Source organism: Eptesicus fuscus, chromosome 3, assembly GCF_027574615.1.
Source record: "Eptesicus fuscus isolate TK198812 chromosome 3, DD_ASM_mEF_20220401, whole genome shotgun sequence".
In the NCBI taxonomy this organism is placed as follows: domain Eukaryota; kingdom Metazoa; phylum Chordata; class Mammalia; order Chiroptera; family Vespertilionidae; genus Eptesicus; species Eptesicus fuscus.
In genome coordinates this window covers 45331760-45350564 of record NC_072475.1, presented here as the reverse complement: position 1 = coordinate 45350564, position 18805 = coordinate 45331760, and the positions used below count along the sequence as shown (strand labels likewise).

Genomic DNA, 18805 nt, shown 5'->3' with positions numbered 1-18805 from the left:
TATTCCCTAACATTGGAGGAATATGCCTACAGAAACTTCCTCAGAAAGATGTATAGAGAGGGAGGGGGGGTAAAATAGTTAAGACTCTTCATGTCTGAAAATGCCAGTATTCCACCCTTACATTTAATTAATAATTTGTCCAGATATAAATTCTCAGTTGGAAATAATTTTATCTCAGAATTGTAAAGGTATGGCTTCATTGTCTTCTTGATTCTAATGTTAGTGTAGAATCAGATTTCTATTCTTATATGTAACTAGAGGTCCAGTGCAAGAAATTTGTGCATGGGTGGGGTTCCTAGCGGCTGCCGGTCACTGGCCGGGGCCTTCCTTCAGTCCACACTGCCCCCCTGGTGGTCAGTGCATGTCATAGCAAGCAATTGAACTCCCAAGGGGACATTTTTGCTTATTAGGCTTTTATATATATATATATACTAGAGGCCCGGTGCATGAAATTCGTACATGGGGGTGTGTGTCCCTCAGGCCAGCCTGCACCCTCTCCAATCTGGGACCCCTAGAGGGATGTCCGACTGCCCGTTTAGGCCCGATCCCGTTTAGGCCCGATCCCATTAGGATCGGGCCTAAACGGGCAGTCGGACATCCCTCTCACAATCCAGAACTGCTGGCTCCCAACTGCTCTCCTGCCTGCCTTCCTGATTGCCCCTAACTGCTTCTGCCTGCCAGCCTGATCACCCCCTAACCACTCCCCTGCCAGTCTGATTAATGCCTAACTGCTCCTCTGCTGGCCTGATTGCCCCTAACTACCCTCCCCTGCAGGCCTGGTCACCCCTAACTGCCCTCCCCTGCAGGCCTGGGTCCCCCACAACTGCCCTTCCCTGCAGGCCCGGTCGCCACCAACTTCTGTCCTCTGCCGGCCTGGTCACCCCTAACTGCCCTCCCCTGCAGGCTTGATCGCCCCCAATTGCCCTCCCTTGCAGACCTGGTCCCTCCCAACTGCCCTCCCCTACAGGCCTGGTCACACCTAACTGTCCTCCCCTGCAGACCTGGGTCCCCCCCAGCTGCCCTTCCCTGCAGGCCTGGTCCCCCGCAACTGCCCTCCCCTGCAGGCCTGGGTCCCCCCCCAGCTGCCCTCCTCTGCTGGCCTGATTGCCCACAACTGCCCTTCCTTGCAGGCCTGGTCCCTCCCAACTGTCTTCCTCTGCTGGCCATCTTGTGGTGGCCATTTGTGTCCACATGGGGGCAGCCATCTTTGACCACATGGGGAAAGCCATCTTGTGTGTTGGAGTGACAGTCAATTTGCATATTACTCTTTTATTAGATAGGAGTAGTGGCCCACTGCATGAAATTCATACACTTGGGGGGGGCGTGTCCCTCAGCCCGGCCTGCACCCTCTCCAATCTGGAACCCCTCGGGAAATGTCCGGACATCCCTCTCGCAACCCGGGATTGCTGGCTCCTAACCACTCACCTGCCTGCCTGATCCCCCTAACCATTCTGCCTGCCAGCCTTCTCGCCCCCAACTGCCCCCCCCTTCCAGCCTGCTCGTCCCCAAATGCCCCGCCTACCAGCCTGCTCACCCCCAACTGTCCTCCCCTTCTGGCCTGATCGCCCCTAACTGCTTATGCCTCAGCCCCGCCACCATGGCTTTGTCTGGAAGGATGTCCAGAAGGTCTCCCAGAAGGTCTCCCAGTCTATTTAGCATATTGTACTTTTACAGATAGAGGCCTGGTGCACAGTTGTGGGCCAGCTGGTCTTCCCTAAAGGGGGTTCTGGATCAGGGTGGGAGGTCCCTTTGGGGGATGGGGCCAGCCTGGGTGAGAGGCTGGGGCAGTTTGCAGGCCAACCACGCCCCCATCGGGGTGGGGATCCCCACTGGGGGCGGTGCCAGCCTGTTTGTAGGCCTGCCACACCCCCATTGGGGTAGGGGTCTCTGCTGGGAGGCATGGCCAGCCTGGATGAGGGGCTGATGGCCCTTTGCAGGCTGGCCACGCCCCCATCGAGATGAAGGTCCCCGCTGGGGGGGCGTGGCCAGCCTGAGTGAGGGGCTGAGGGCTGTTTGGGGGCAGTTTTCAGGCTGGCCAAGCTCCTGGCTTTGTCCGGAAGGACATGCGGAAGGTCTCTGGAAGGTCTCCCAGTCTAATTAGCATATTACTCTTTTATTAGTATGGATAGATAGTTTGAGGGTTGTTTTTTCCCCCCCTCGGTCTATAAACTTTCCCTCACTACCCAGACATGCTGCATACTTTCACTCCTCTGGGCTTTGAAAGTCTGCAGACTATCCTGAGCCAAACTGGGTGAGCTCCAATACCACCAGAGGGCATAAGCCATGTGGGCTCACCTGCTGGGGGAGCCCTTACTGTCAGCTCCTGTCTCCTCCCACAACGGGTGGATCTAATGTCAAATCCTTGTGTGAACCTCCTTCTGTCTGGTCCTGCTGCTCTCCCCACCTCCCACCCTAACTGCCTACAAACCCCTCCTGTGGAGGTCTCACCTCTTCTCCGACCCCACCCTGCCCCTGCCTCTTGCTCCAGCAGCAATGTGTGCAGCTCCCTTGCATCTGTGCCCCGATCACACAAGCTCATCTCTCCTAGATGGGGGCCCCTCCAGGGAGAGGCTGGACCTGTGTATCTCTATATCCACAGTGCCTAGCAGAGTGTCTGGCCCATTAGGTGACCAATAACTGAGAATAACCATCGACAAGTGCTATGACATTAAAAATTACTACCACTTGCCCTGACCGGTTTGGCTCAGTGGATAGAGCATCAGCCTGCGGACTGAAAGGTCCCAGGTTCGATTCCGGTCAAGGGCATGTACCCTGGTTGCGGCACATCCCCAGTAGGGGGTGTGCAGGAGGCAGCTGACCGATGTTTCTAACTCTCTATCCCTCTCCTTTCCTCTCTGTAAAAAATTTAAAAAGAAAATTACTACCACTTATTAAAAATTGCTAACTACATGCCGGTTAAGCACTAGCTAGCACTCACACAATGCTATGGGGTAGGAATGATCCACACAGATTACAGATGAGAAACCAAGGGTCAGAGAAGTTCCCAAGTTCACCCAGCTGACAAGTGCCACATCCGAAATTAAACCCAAGTCTATTGGTGGCAAAGCATATGTTTTTTTTCCTCAATATGACAAGGGCTCTCTCAGAAAGTTGCCCCTGAAGATGGTGATGGCAAAGTCAGAGTTGCCCCCCAGCCTTCCCTCTGGGAGTCACCTGAACTGTCAGGGAGACAAGGGTAGAACTCTCCAAGAGTGAAAGCATTTCCGGGAGGGGGAGGGGAGCGGTGACTTTCGCCATCTCTTCCCTACCCATTCTTTCCTTTCCTCCAAATTTACAGGCCAGAACAAGATGTTTATTGTGTAGAGCAAAAAAGGAACCAGCACAAGCCCTCTAGCAAGAAGCATCTTCTGGGGATTTCTTACTAATGCTGTCAAGAACCACCCCCAGCTCAGGCCCTGGGCCAGCCTCCTCCCAACACGTACAATTGACAAAAGCAATCCCTGCGGTCTGCTTAGATGTATGATGATTCAGCCTAACTGCCTTTGTCAGAGCTCCTTCACTGCCTTCCTCCCTCTCTCACCTGGGATACACTCCCATGACCCTGGCTCCCAATAGGATAAGAAAAACAAGAGCAAGGTCCCAAACCTGACTCCCCATCAGGGCTCAGCTCCATGGATCAGCCCAGAGAACATTCCCTATTGCATCTTGCTGTTTGTCTCTCACTCAAGGCCAGAGATGACAGGTAGAAGAAGGACTGTCCTGTGGGCCAGGAGGACTCACCAGAGCCCCAGGTGTTCCCCACCATGGGCTCCTGCAGCCCCACCTTACCTAGAGAGCATCAGCTCATGGCCAGTGGTGGCTGAGTGCATCCTGGTCTCAGTGGGCAGACAGTGTGGATCGGGAGAGCTGAGCTCACTCCACGAGGCCTCCTAAGGGCTGGGCACAGTGCTGGGCCCAGGACGATCAGAGAGCCCAGTCAGTGTCCTGACGATCAGGAGGCCATCGTCTAACATAGCTACCCTCATATAGCATAGTAAGTGCAGTACAAGAGATAAAGGTCTTCTCTTCCTTTTGTATGTCATGGAGTCATGGAGTTGAGGGGTTTATCCTGAGCTGTGAATGAGCTAGAAGGCCAGTCTAGGCATAGTAGAGAGACCATTGAGATGAGGAAGGAACCAATCATTGCAGAAGTAAGAAGTTGGCTCTCTCAAAAACCACCGCCCCCAACACCTCAACACACAACAGGACTTTTGGAACCCCAGCAGCATGTGAGGCCCCATCCCAGACCCTAGAACAATCCTGATCCTTCCTGGAGCAAAAGTAAATTGCCTCAGGCCACACTAGCTCAGTGCTGAGGTCTGGATGCTGGTCCACCCCATATGATGTGGTGTCAGAGCCCAGTGTCATTGAGGCTAGGGCCTGCCTTGTCCTCATCAGTACTCCTGGAGAAGAAACACTACTCCAGAGCCCCCTGACACCTTTGTTTCACCGCCCCCCCCCCCCATCCCTTTTCTAGACCATGAGCCTCTACCAGACAGACATAGCAGGGCCTGCTTGCCTGGCAGCTCTGACATTCCTCCCTGTAGCCTGGCATGTCTGGAACACCCTGCTCTGCCCTGTATAACTCACCAAGCTGTTGACAGCCATCCCAACTCAACTCTCTGGCCCAGACTTTCCCAGCAAGCCGGAAGGCAGGCCAGCAGGCCAACTGCTTGCCTCCTCCCTCCCTTATATCTCCCACCACAGCCCCTAGCTGGTTATCTGAGTCAGGAGAGCACAGCTTCTTGCCTGTTAACTGCCTGTTAACCAGTTGTTTGTTGCAAGCCTACAGGGACCCAGTCAATGACTGTGGGAGTTTTTATAGACACCTGTGGGCACTTTAATAGATGTCTGTGAGTTCACAGAAGAGCAAGGAGTGCTGGTGCGTCAGCAATAACAAACCCTTCTGTGTAGCTCTTTCAGACTTTCTCAACTTTTCACATCTATGATCTAATTTGAACACAAAAACAAATCTGGGGTAGACAGCCCTACCATTATTATTCCCTTTAGAGATAAGGAAATTAGGGTTCAGATCAAGTAACTTGGGGTCACTGGATAGCAGAGTCTGAACCACAATTTAATCTTTTATATTTACCTATAAAATCTACATGTAAAATATATTTATATTTCATAGGTCCACATGTATGTAAGTATATAAAATAGATTTATCTATAAAGAATTAACCTATACAATAGTTTTTTACATTTATTTGTATGTTTATACTTTGTGTTCACATTGTCTAATTCAGGTCTCCCATGCACTACAACTCATAGCACAGAAGAAGAACTGTGGGCTTGGGGGTATAGGCAGGTCAGAGGTTCAAATCACAATCTTCTCACTGTGCACTTTGGGCAGATAAATCTCTCTCTCTTAATTTCAGTTTCTCATCTGTATCATAGGGCTAATAATACCCATTCTGTAAGCTGTTGGGCAGCCTAGAGATATCTGTGTGTCATACCTGGTACCTGTGGGCACTTAATGAACAGTAGCTATTCTTTCATTCTCTTGTGCTCCTACCATAATGAATTACTCCCCACTACCTAGACATGCTGCATACTTTCATTCCTCCGGGCTTTGGGTGTGGATCCAGTGCCCTTTCTTCATTCTCAACTTATCAGAACTCTTCTCATCCTCCAACTTTCAGTTCAACTCTGTCTCCTTTGTGAAACCTGCCCCATTGTCCTCTGGCCCCAACACCCAATTGTTCATCTGGTTCATAAAGTGTTTTGTTCTGCCTACACTTTGATGTTCACATAACTGACTTGCCAACTTCCCCATGAAAGTTCCACCCAGCTCTTCACACTCTGAGTATTAGAATTTAACAGTGCATTTTAGAATAGCTTTAGTGGTCTTATTCAAATAAGACCAGCTCATTATTTGTTTAAAAATCGCACAAAATTATACACAGCTAAATGTCAACTAAGATCCTTCCATCCACAAAAAATAGGTTAATAGGTTAATATCATTCTTCCCATGTTCCTACATTTTCACCTGGATAGAAGTGTGAAGGATAGAAGAATGCATGAAAGAAGAATGAACAGCCTAAGTGCCCATCAGCAGATGAGTGGATTAAAAAACTGTGGTACATCTACACAATGGAACACTATGCTGCTGTAAAAAAGAAAGAACTCTTACCATTCGCAACAGCATAGATGGACCTGGAGAGCATTATGTTAAGTGAAATAAGCCAGTCAGAGGAAGATAAATATCACATGATCTCACTCATTTGTGGAATATAATAAACAACATAAACTGATGAACAAAAATAGATCCAGAGACACAGAAGCATCAAACAGACTGTCAAACCTCAGAGAGAAGGCAGAAAGGGGTGGGAGGGAGGGAGGTAAGAGACCAACCAAAGGACTTGTATGCATGCATATAAGCATAATCAATGAACACAGACAGTAGGGGGGTGAGGGCACGTACTGGGGGGTGGGAGTAACCAGGGAGAGATCAATGGGGAGAAAAGGAGACATATGTAATACTTTAAAAACAATAAAGAATTTAAATAAATAAATAAATTTTTTAAAAGAAGAATGGATAGAATTGCTTTATAAAATAACTATTTTTAAAGTTATTTTGTTTATTTTGAGAAAGAGAGAGAGGGGAAGAGAGAAAGAGAGAGAGAGAGAGAGAGAGAGAGAGAGAGAGAGAGAGAGAGAGAGACATTGATATGAGAGGGAAACATCAATCAACTGCCTCCTGCACTCACCCTAACAGGGATCGAGCCCACGACCCAGGCATGTGCCCTGACTGGGAAGCAAACTGGCAACCTTTCGGTGCATGGGATGATGCTCAACCACCTGAGCCACACTGACCAGGGTTAAAATACCTATTTTTTTTGTCTTTAAACTTTATTTTATGTTAATTCTACAGGAAAGAAAAATAATGGAAAAGCTGCACTTCTAAAACATTTCTCCACCAAAAGATAATACTTCCTTAGGATGCTTCTAAGTTAAATAATAATAATAATAATAATAATAATAATAATAATAATAATAAAAGGCTGGAGTCATGACTTTAACACCCTATTTAGTCAAGATGAGAGGGAAAGTTAGCACTTACGTGTTCTCCCACTTCCTCCCCAGCTCTCCATTTCTGTTACATTCTTTTTATTTTGTCATATTCTATTTCTACTGCCCAACTTGGCTTAGCTTTGCTCTGTTTGAGCAGATGAAGGGCTCACCAAATCACCTTTAACCAAGCCTTCCTAAGTTTGCTTTTGATTAATTTTTTTCATCATCAAGTAGGTTTTCCCAAGAAGGGCTCATATGTGCTATAATTCTAGAGTTCTTACATGTATGAGAATGGCTGGCTGCCTTATCCTTGAGGAGTGACTTAATTAAGTAAAAATCTTCAGTCACACTGCCTTTCCCTCAGAACTCTAAATATTTCTTCTCTGTGTTCTCAAGTTTTTCTTCTGCTGCAGATCAAGTCTGAGGTCAACATTACTTTTTCCTTGTGGCAGAGATGAATTGCTTCCAATATCCATTTGCTCATTTCCCTTTCGGTAATGGAAAAACCCTGAGTTTTAAGAGGGCACAAGGCCACCCAGCTGGAGATGTTTCCCAGCCTCCTTTGCAGCCAAGTAGGTCCATGTGACCATGTTTTGGTCAATGGAACATAAGCAGAAGTGGCCTGTGTTTCCACAGATGCCCCAGTTACCCTTCTGAGGGATCATCCTGGTACAACCTTTAAATCTCTGATTTTTTCTGATGAATTTTTTTCTCAGCATATGCTGCAATTTTCTTCAAGCCTTCCCACTCTATTAGTAATTTACTTTTTAGTTGATTCTACACTGTTCCTTTATTAACTTTTTCTCTAAAGAGGTTGTTTGTATCATCAATTTATCTCTTAGCTCTGTAATTGCCCTTTTTATTTCATCATCTTGTCTTTGTCCTCTCAATTGATTAGTTTTCAATAAACCTTATTTTGAATGAATGGATACCCTTATTACCTCTCCCACACAAGAGCCAACTCCAATGCAGAAATTATCCTGGGGGGTGGGGAGAATGAGCCAGAGGCATCCCATTTATCATTGGGTCAGACAGAATAACTTTTACTCATTGTCAGGCCTTCCATCTTTCTTATCCTACTCATCCTTAAAGGGACAGCTCAAGGCCTACCTGCTCCAGACTCTTCCAACCCACATTGATTGCTTCCTCTCCAGTCCCTAAAGGGCTTCTCTGAACTAAGGGATCTACAGGTAATGCCTGGGTTACTAAATGAACCTTGAACTTTTAAGAAAATGGATGAACCTTCTCCCTCTCCCATCATACATGGTTAGGCACATAAAGGCTTGGAGTTTTATTTCTTTTTTTTTTTTTAAGATTTCTAGACTACTGGTTTTCTGAATTAAAAGGAGTGTAAATGCTAAAACCAAGACTCAGAAGAGGCTTCAACACCAGACTCACTCATTCCAATTTAAATGTAAGTTGGAAAACACTATGAGCCAGGTAGAAGAAAGAGGATTCAACAAGAGTATTACCCTTAATAGATTAATACAGAGGGAACAAGCACCTTAGCCAGCAAACCAAACCTTCTCAACCTGCCTCTGCAGGCATTGCTGGGGCGCTAAGCAAGCATACATTCAAGTCCGTGCACCTCAACTCACTCACTCAACTCACTCACTGTCTAAATGAACAAATCTCCGAACCTCCCTCAGCCTTTGTTTCCTCATCTATTAAGTGGAGATGATAATAGTAAATGCCACATAGGGAAGTTATGAAAATTATATTAGATAATGTATGCAATAGTTCCAGTCTCATCCCTCACCACTTCCTGCCTTGTGTATTTCTCTCCAGGAACATCAGCCTTTAGTGATCTCCGCACACATACAAGCCATTCTTCACCCCACATCTTTGCTCCTGCACCCACTTCTCCTTCAAAGCCCTTTGCTACTGCTCTGTAAGACTCAGCTTAGGTATCACCTCCTCCAGGAAGCTTTCCCAAACTCCTTGTACCTTCTTCCCAATCTCTACATAGACCCAAATCATAATTTAACACACTATATTATAATTAATATCTGTATGTCCACCTTCAACTAAGCTCTTAAAAGAGCAGAGCTGTGCTCGCTTCGGCAGCACATATACTAAAAAAAGAGCAGAGCTGTGAGAATATTTGGGTCTATGTTCTAAAAATGAGCATTGTGCTACGCACGCACTCTACATTTGTTGAATAAATAAACAAAGCAAGGACTCAGAAGAGAGGAAGAGGGTGAGAGAGGAAATTTATCTGCCACTAACTTGCAAGGCCCCACTAAACACACTGAGTATGTGTGTGCATATCTATGATGTGTATGTGTTTATGTAAATATTCCCAATGCCTAGCACATAATAGGCACTTGATAAATATTTGATAAACAAAATAATATTAAATAAACTTTACAAAAGAAGAAATTGTTTAAGAGCCTAGGAGCACAACTGCCAGATAAACCCTTAACAATGTTGATGTTGAGTTCCATTGACAAACCAAAGGCATTTAAAGGTAGCTGAGCAGTGATACCCACCAATCTGTGGCCATGCTCACTACCAGGGTTAATTCCCAGTCATAACCAAATAATGAGGACAAGTGAGTATCAGAGCTTTAAAGGCCACGCAAAAAAAAAAGGGGGGGGGGGGGGCAAACCAAACTTGATGCAAATAACCCTTAGCAAAAAAGGAAATGAGCAAATGTATGCTGGATTCAAATGTCCTGCTATTCCTGTGACTGTGACTGTCCATTGAGTTCTTCCCATTCATATGTTCTTAGGGAAATGATAGAAAGTTTCCATAATCCCTATAAGAATTCAGCCAAGCCCCCAGTGAAACTCAAGGACAAAGCTCTTCTCAGACGCAAAGTACTGAGTACTATTAGCAGTGAGAAAACCTATATAACATGATACAGGAAAGAACTACACTCAATACCAGCTTCACTCCTTAGCAACAGTGAATCTTCGGGTAGTTCTCTAAATTTGCATCCATATTCTGGTTTCCCTACCACAGTGCTGAGACGTCATTCAGCTTTAATTAAGACATCACACTTCTCCGAAACTTAGTTTTCTCAACTGCAAATGAAGCTATGACATCAGTTCACCGAATATTGCCGTGGGAAATGGATGAGAGAACACACACAGTGCCTTCTCAGGCCCAGGCGCACAGCAAAAGCCAGAAGATGGTAAACTTGCCATGTTTCCCTCACCAAGACTTGGTCCAAGAGGCTCTTCCTCATCCGCAGAAAAACAAGGGACAAGCATTCAACATGGTGGGTGCTATCAACTCCAGCTCAGAGACCCTCCCAGAGGCTGCAAAGGGTAGAGAAATCCTAAAATTAAAGCTGAGTGGCATCTCAGCACTGTGCTAGGGAAACCAGGAGATGGATGCAAATTTAGAAAGACTGTAATGAGAGGGGAAAAAATGTACAATTATCCTCCTGGGACATGTAGTTCTTTTCTGGTTGCCAGATTTCCTGGTCATCTAAAGTGTATGTGATATATTTATTCCTGTGGAAATAATTTATGAATATAGAGTCCAGAAGAGTTGAAGCCAAGGACAGACAGGAGGAGGCTTGCCAAGACCCAGGGGAAACAATGTTTGAGCCTCCTTTGAAGGTTTCCATTTTGTTTTACCCTTCCAGAGCAGGTGAAAGCACTCCAGTTACATGGGGCATAACTTGTCCCACCCACTCAGGCTGATTTTTGCATCTTTCTGCTTCTTGCCCTATAGAGAGTCCTACACTCTCAAAGTTGGAAGGGACATTTTAGGTCAATCTTTCTGCAAAGCAGGAATCCTCTGGAGGGCAAAGACATTCACTTGCAACTTTGGTTGGATACTCCCATGACAGGAAGCCCTTTGCCTTGTGACATAGCTTGTTCCATGGTCGGACAGTTCAGCTGAGCAAGTTCTCCCTTATCTGCCATTCTGCAACTTCTCCCACATCCTGGACTGGTTCTCCCTTCACAGCAGCCACTCTGATGTGACTTGAATCTTTCTTCCACATGAAGTGACTCTTACTTTATCTCCTGCAGGCTAGAAACTCCCGGTTTCCACATTTATTCCACCTCCAATATGGTGTCTGAAACTTCAGCTTCTAAGTAGCCCATTTTTGGGATGCTTCATTTTATCATGATCTCTATGGGACCCCGGGACACATAACACTCCAAATGGGTATGCACCACCTGACAGAGTAGAGCAGAACTGGCACAGTCCTTTCTCCAGAGCCTGAGATCAAATACTCCTGTTCTTGGCTTCTCTCTCCTCCCTCACTCAAGTTCCAGTCCTCCCAGTAGGTCCCCAGTGACCCTGAGAATAGAAACAAATTTGGAAGTGCCAGAGACAGTGGAAAGTGGAGGAAGTGATGACGCAGCTCGATTCCTTGCCCTGGCAGCCGAGGGCACCCAACCAGGCAGGCTGTCTCCAAAAATAGTCTTCCATCCAAACAGTCAGCCTCTTAGTAACTTCCTGGGAGCCCTTTATTCCAGATTTCCAGGGTGTGGTCTTCAGTGTGCATGCACCCATTCTCTTGCCACCCTTTCCAGACCTTGATAGACTGGCTTCATTTTGCCACTGATACTTAAAACCATTGTTCTGTAGGGCCAACGTCTAAGTACACTTAGAAATATATTTTTATGAAAATAGACTAATGTCCATCAACAGAAGACTGGTGAAGCAAACACATCCATAATATAGAATGTGATGCAGCTGTGAAAAAAAATAATATGTATACACTGATATGTAAATATCTCTGATAAAGTGAAAAGGGCAAGTTTGTAAAGTGGCGGTCATAATGTAATCCATTTACTGAGTTTTTAAAATGTATCTGCTCATAACCATGAATACAACATAAATACTTGCCAAAGGGGCTAAAGGACCCACAACTAACTGTAAACAGCAGTCACTTCAGAGAGAAGTGGGATTGGGGGGAATGAAGGCAAAAGGTGGGGGGGGGGTGATTTTTTACCCGATTTGAAGATTCTGAAAGCAAACAGATTTCATTTATTACGTGTGTGAAGAAGCTCCCTGACCTATATCTTTCACCCTTTGCCTTTTGATGATCTCAGAGCTGGAAAGGCCTAAAGAGCTGAGAGTTGAGTCCCAGGGTAGCATGCATCCTGCCCAAGGCCACACAGCCAGCGAGCGACAGCAGGAGAACACAAGTCACATTGCAGGCCCTCACATAATGAGAGTCCTGGTGGATTAAAGAGAGGGCTTTGATTTCATTACTAAATCAAATCAACATTTTTCTGTTCTTTGAGTCAAAAAATCCTACTTGGGTGCAACAGTGAGTTAGGCAAGACCAAGACTCATCCAAATTGGAGTGGGCCAGGAGAGCCTGTCTCTTTCCATGGATGAAAGACACAGTTGACAGGGCCCTACCTTCTCTGGGCTTCCTTGCCCTCAGCCATAAATCAGAGGTAAGGGGCAGAGTGAGAGGGAATGAGAGAGATTTGCAAATCTGGGGTGCTTGGCATGCTAGGCACTCATCTGAGCCATGACCACATCTTCGGATGGAGAGACCTGTGATAACGCTACCCGAATGCATCCTGGTGAGGAGGGGCCATCAGCCTGTGAGTTCAGTTCCATGTGGACAGTCTGCTTCTGAGGGAGAGGAGGCTGGTTCCAAGTCCGATTCATGCCCAACTAATGCGGAGCTGCTGGGCTATCACATGGATTACCTCATTCAATACTCACCAAATTTTTATAAATGTGCTCAAAGTTCAGAAGTCACTTGCCAAAAGCCTACAACTAGAGTGGAGCCCTTTTGCAAATCAGGTCTCCTGACTAAATTCAGTGTTCCCTCTACCCTGTCTCTTTGGGACACGGGACCTGGCAGAGAAACTCACTTGAGCAGTAAAACTTAAGACAGTGATGGGCAACCTTTTTAGCTTGGTGTGTCAAACTTCGCCAAAAAACTGAGCATAACTCAGGTAGTGTGTCACTTTGAGGAAAAAACATTATTTCGCAAATGTTTCATCCTCAGGAGCAGCAAATGTTTCATCCTCGGCATGCAGCCGCCTCAGCGGCCGCGTGTCATCAGAAATGGCTACGTGTGTCAGTGCTGACACGTGTGTCATAGGTTCGCCATCACTGACTTAAGAAGATCTCAGGTTGGGTCCAGCTAGTGTGGCTCTGTGGTTGAGCGTCGACCTTTAAACCAGGAGATTGCTGTTGGATTCCAGGTCAGGGCACATACCTGGGTTTCAGACTCAATCCCCAGTTAGGAGATCCCCAGCAGGAGGCAGCCACTCTCTTATCATTAATGTTTCTCTCTCTCTCTCTCTCTCTCTCTCTCTCTCTCTCTCTCTCTCTCTCTCTGAAGTCAATAAAAATATGTTTTTTAAAAAGAAGTTCTCAGGTTGGCTGGCTCTCTCTCTCTCTCTCTCTCTCACACACACTCACACACACACACACACACACACACACACACACACACACAGGGTCCCATATGGGAGCAGAGACAGGCTCCAGGAGCTGTACAATACCTCAAATATACATCAAGCGACTCAGTAAAATATTTATGACTGAGCTGATATCACAATGTGCTTCAAAGTAATCTGGGTGGAGTATAGGTAGGATCTCCTTGAACACTGGGCTTACCCTCCGGGGCTATTTTGCCCCCCATCATTCTCTGCCACTTAAAAAGCTGGGGAGTACCCAAGCCTGCCAAGAGGTCTGAAGAGTCCTAAACATGAGTCCCATGACTTAATACTCCCAACAACCACAGGAGCTACATGCGTTTTCTTCCCCTCACATTATGCAATGTGGATGCAGCCTGCTGGTTTTCAAGGCACTTGGGGAGAGAAGGGATGACCCAAGCCTACTCCTCAGACTCTAAGGCCTGAGCATCTTCCACTTCACTAGAACCTGGGCAGAAGGTACCCCCACTGCACAAAGAAGGAAACTAGGGCCCAAGACGTTCAGTAGCACAGGGCTAAGTGGGGTCTCTCTCTTCTGAGTCTTTGCTGCCTTTTGTTTTATGATTATACTCAAAGCAGCTTCCTACTGGGAAAAGGAGTCTGTGGGAGCCCAGAGCAAGAGTAAAGTGAACCATTTAGTAAACACTAAAGAAAACTGATCCCCAATGATAACCTCACCAGATCTACCATTGGGATCTATGGCTTTGTTTAATAACCAAAGCCTATTCGAATCCTTAAGGAATTCATTATCTTACTTAAAGGTTGTTGTTATAACAACCATCATAACTTTGACTTTACTGTGACATACCACCAAAACTCCTTTGATGCAACAGTTTCCTTTATGCAAAGAGAGGCACTAGCCCAGGCCAGGTGGCTCAGTTGGTTGGCGCATCGCCCCATACAACAAAAGCCTGTGGGTTCCATTCCCGGTCAGGGCACAACCTAGGTTGTGGGTTTGATCCCCCTTCTGGGGTAAGGGGGGTTGTACAAACAATTGATGTTTCTCTCTCTCTTCCTCTCTCTCTAAAATAGATAAACACATCCTCGGGTAAGGATTTTAAAAAAGAGTCAGTAAAAACAGACACCTTGCTGATTGTCTTTAGGCAAGTAATTTCTCCTCTCTGGGCCTCAGTTTTTCTATCTAAAAAATAAAAGGGTCTGACCAGCTGATTCCTGAAGTTCCTTATGTCCAGTGGAATCACCATGAAAATGAGACACCCTGAAAACCCTAAGAAAATAAACAAATATAGCCAGGAGACAACAGGGACAGGGCAAAACAGCATGTTAGCTTTAGGGAAACCCAGATTCCCAAGTTTTTTGGGTTTTCCAATTTCTTCTCTGCCAAAGACAAAAATAAGCAGTTATGAAACATGGAACTTTCATAAAAATTTTAAATTAAATAAAATCAATGAAAACAATGTTTTGTTCTCCCACAAAACATTGGAGAAGCATTCTAAGAGATACTTTCTTCCCAGCCGGGCTGGTGTCAACAGCCCATGCTTATGCCCAAACAAAGGCCTTCTGGCACAGGGATGAGAGGCAAAACATCTAAGTCTCCACAGTTGGCCCTATTCCAATTTGAAGGGAGGGGCAGCCAGGAGAGAAAAATAACTAAGCTTATGAAAGGCCAGATGAAGAATAAGGAATTACTAAATCTATCCTTTTCTCCAATGAATAAAGAACTCTTGAAAGAGATAATGGAAGGGTGCACCTTTCAATCTGAATTACTTTCTTTGTTTAACTCTGTTTTGCCTAAAGCCATTGCCTTTTAAGCCAAACACAGGATCCTAGTTTTGCATTTAGTTGTCAGCCTGGCCTTGTGCATTGTGGGAGCTGGGAGACCCACACTCAAGTCCCGTCTCTGTCCAGATTTCTGTTCAATCTTGGACAAGTGGCTGAACTCAACAGGTCTCCGTTTTCCACCTATAAAATAAGAGGGCTCACTGGATGCTCTCCAGACTCTCAATGAAAGTGGTGTGTGTGGGGCTGAAGGATCCCCAGTTCTCCCCAGAGACAGGTCCGTCTCCAGCAGCACTAGCCCAGGTGAAGCCACAACCCGATGGCTCAGCAAGCACACTGAAGCAGTGGTGCCTACATTCCCACTCCCACCATCTTCAGGGTTTACTCCTGCACCAACACCGACACCTAAAAGGCCAAGTCACCCTCCCAAACATCTTGCTGCTGCCTGAACACCTCTGATTAACCAAAATCTGCAAAGCTGAGCTGAGCATATGTAAGCGAAACAAACCAGAGAGGCCTCTCTTTCCGACCTCGGAATTCCTCTCAAACTCTAATCGAACTGAAAATAATAGCGCCCCCACCTCGTACAGGAGGCCACGGCTGGCCTTGCTAGTAAAAAATGCATAACAAGTCAAAAGGGGCCAATGACACCCGGGCAGGCTAGACACATGGACCTACAAAGCAAAGCGCAAATGAAACCACGCTGGGCGCTGTTTAAATTGGACCGTTCTTCCCGCAGGCTGCAGAGGTGCTCGCGACCTCCCACCAGAGCGCAGGGACAAGGGTGTACCAGGCACGGTCTTTTTTTGGGAGGGGACCCATAGACCCTTAATTCAACCCCATCTCTAAGAAACCTCCGTGAGGTGGAAGCGAGGGGTTGTCCGGATCACGTCAAGTAATACACCACCGCCGGGACAGACTCAGCCTGCAGTAATCTTTTCGCAGCTGCTTTCTTGTTTCGTTTTTCCCTTTTAAGTCTGGCAGTTTGTGCTGATGCCCAGGTGGTACCTCTTAAACGTCTTTGTCGACCTCCTCCAGCAAGTGGCGCCCCCAGAGCTGCTCTCTATGCTGTAGCTGAGACAATGGCCGGGTTCCGCGGGGCGGCTCCTCAAGGTTGGCAGCCCAGGGTTGGGCGCACGTGCGTTTGTTATGGTGCCCGTGTCCCCACCCCCGCCGGGAGTCTCAGTTTCCTGGTCTTTGAACCTACCAGGCGGGATCTGAAGGAACCCAGCCGCTGCAGGGCGTCCCACCCTTCCTTACAGACAGTGCAGTGGAGAAAGCAGGGTTCCGGGTGGCCGAGCGCACGTGGGTTTGTTGTGGGTCCCCAGATCATGGAGCGGGGGAGAAACCAGGGCGGTCCCTCTCCCGGGACAAAAACACAGGCACCCCCGGCCCAAAGGTGGCCGGCCCGCAGCGAAGGTGGCTGAGGCGGCGCTGGACACCGATTCCTTGAGCCCTGGGCGCGCCTGGCGGCCTCGGCTCCCCTTCCCTCCTTAAACCCTACGCATCCCTCCTCCCGGGGGTGCCCCCCGCCCCGGGCCGCGCAGTGGCCCGCGGCACCCCTACTCACTCTGCGTGCTGGCGGCGTGGAAGCTGCGGCTGCTCCGCCTGCACACACCCCAGCCGGCCGGCGGCTGGCTCCCTTTGTTAGCGCTGGGCAGTGCCCCAGGCGTCTTCCCCGGCCGGCCCAACCCAGGACTCCCCTCCCCCAGGTGCTCAGGACTCTGTCTAGGGCCGGGGGCGGAGAGCCCGAGGCTGGGAGCCCCACGCCGAGTCCCCAAAGGGAGGAGGGTCTTCGGGGGGAGGGGAGCGGGAGGCAGGGGATGAGGGGTGGAGGGGACTGGAGAGGAAGGGAAGAGGAGCGTGGTGGAGGGGCGGGGAAGCGAACGGTCTCCGTTATGCAAATAGTCAGGAAGACTGGGTTTCCCCGCCACTCGGAGCCCCGGACCGATCTGGCCCTCCGGAGGTCGCCAAAGAGCAAAGATTCAGGATTAGGGGTGCCTGGTTAGGGTACCGCGTGATGCTGGGACCCTGCCTCCTCCAGAGGAGGGCAGGAGGGCAGGCCTGAACAAGGGGGAGGGGCAACGCGGCGGGGCTAGGATCCCCAAATGCTGGCTCCACCCCAGGTCCTGAGGGTTGAATCCAGCACTCTCCCTCTTTTCATCCTAATAAACGGGACTATAATCCTGGCTGGGCTACCGATTGACTGCTTGACCCTGAGCAAGTCACTTAACTTCTCTACCCCTCGATTTCTTCTTATGTAGAATATGAAGCAACAAAACCTCTTTCACGGGGTTAGGCAAGAACCTCCCAACTTCCAGCGTCTCGCGTTCTCGGTGCTCTAGACAGAAAGGAAGGGGTGCGCGCGAATCCCCGCGCACAGTGAGACTTCCACTCCAAGGTATCTGCAGGCCCGTGGGCCAGCGGCCTCAGGTACGGGGGTCCGGAAGGAAGGGAGCAGTTTCCTTCCCTTCACTGGGGCTGCTAGAGGAAGGCGAGAGGAAACTGCATGCTGAGCAAGCTAAGGCAGAAAGGGTGTGACCACCTGAGGCCGTAATCATCTCCCAGATGCCTCTCTAGAGCGCCCTCTTGACTCAGCTTGGAGGGAAGGTGGTGTGGCAGGGGAGGAGGGACGGGAGAGTGGAAAGTAGTGTAGGTCCTCTGGACGCACGAAGTGGGGTACACACTCTGCCGATGCTTGAAGCCCAGGCCCAGAACTCTCTGTCCAAATCAAGGTGGCCACTCCCCACCACCAGTAGCATCCTCATCTCATCCCAATACCCTCTTCCAAACACTGCTTCCTCCCTCCCCAGATCCTGGACCCCTTCAGTTGTCTCTGCTGGCCCCTCCCAGCTGCAATGGAAACATTATTGCTCTGTACTAAGAGCTCCAGTTGGAGAGAGTGACAAGCAGACTGAATTCAAATCTCTGTGTGTTGGTGTGAGTTTCTTAGCCTCTCTGAGCCTCCCGTTCCTCGTCTGTAACATGGAGATATTAATGACAGTACTGTTTCCAGAATTATGTGAAATCGTCTCTGAAGCACTTAGCTGAGTATCTGGCATACAGAAAGTGCTCCCAACAGTAAAATGTAGGTGTGATTGAGTGGAAGCAGACAAACTCATAAGACTATTTGGGGAGGTTTTAGACTTTATTCTGAAAAAAAAAAATTGGAAGCTATTAAAAGATTTTGTGTAGGGGCATGACATGCATCTTTGTGTTTCACGCTAATTTCTCCGGCAGCATACTGAAAAATGAATGGCAGAAGCAGAGACTGCAAGCATGGAGTGCAGAGACCAACTTGGAGCGCCCATTGGCGGAAATATAATAGGAGGGATGGCAATGACAGAGGGAATGAAAAAGGGGACACCCAAATAATACCTACCATTTGCAGAGCAACAGCACTCTGCTGATTATGTTGTCTCTCCTCATCATAAGATAGGTGGTGGCCTTAGCCCCACTGTATAGTTGAAAAAACTGAAGTCACCTCGGAAATGGAAGAGTCGGAATTCAAACCCCCTTCGACATTCATTGAAAGCCTTCATCGTTTTCTTCTTCTGTATCACTTTTGTGTCAAGAACCAGAAACAGAGAGTTTTTTGTAGAATGTTGTGAAGTCCTAACTCCATAGTTGTCTTTATCAGCACTCTAACCAAATTATGGGGGAAACAAAGAA

The 18805-nt window shown here is 47.8% G+C and overlaps 1 protein-coding gene across 2 annotated transcripts in view; it reads right to left on the bottom strand.

Moving 5' to 3' along the window:
- The window catches only part of ST6GAL1 (ST6 beta-galactoside alpha-2,6-sialyltransferase 1), a 129024-nt gene extending 112067 nt beyond the window's left edge, over positions 1-16957 (bottom strand). For both annotated transcript variants that reach the window (XM_054713820.1, XM_054713821.1), the window contains exon 1: positions 16704-16957. The gene's annotated coding sequence lies outside the window, so the exon portion shown is untranslated. The remainder of the gene's footprint in view (positions 1-16703) is intronic.
- Positions 16958-18805: the final 1848 nt, after the last annotated feature.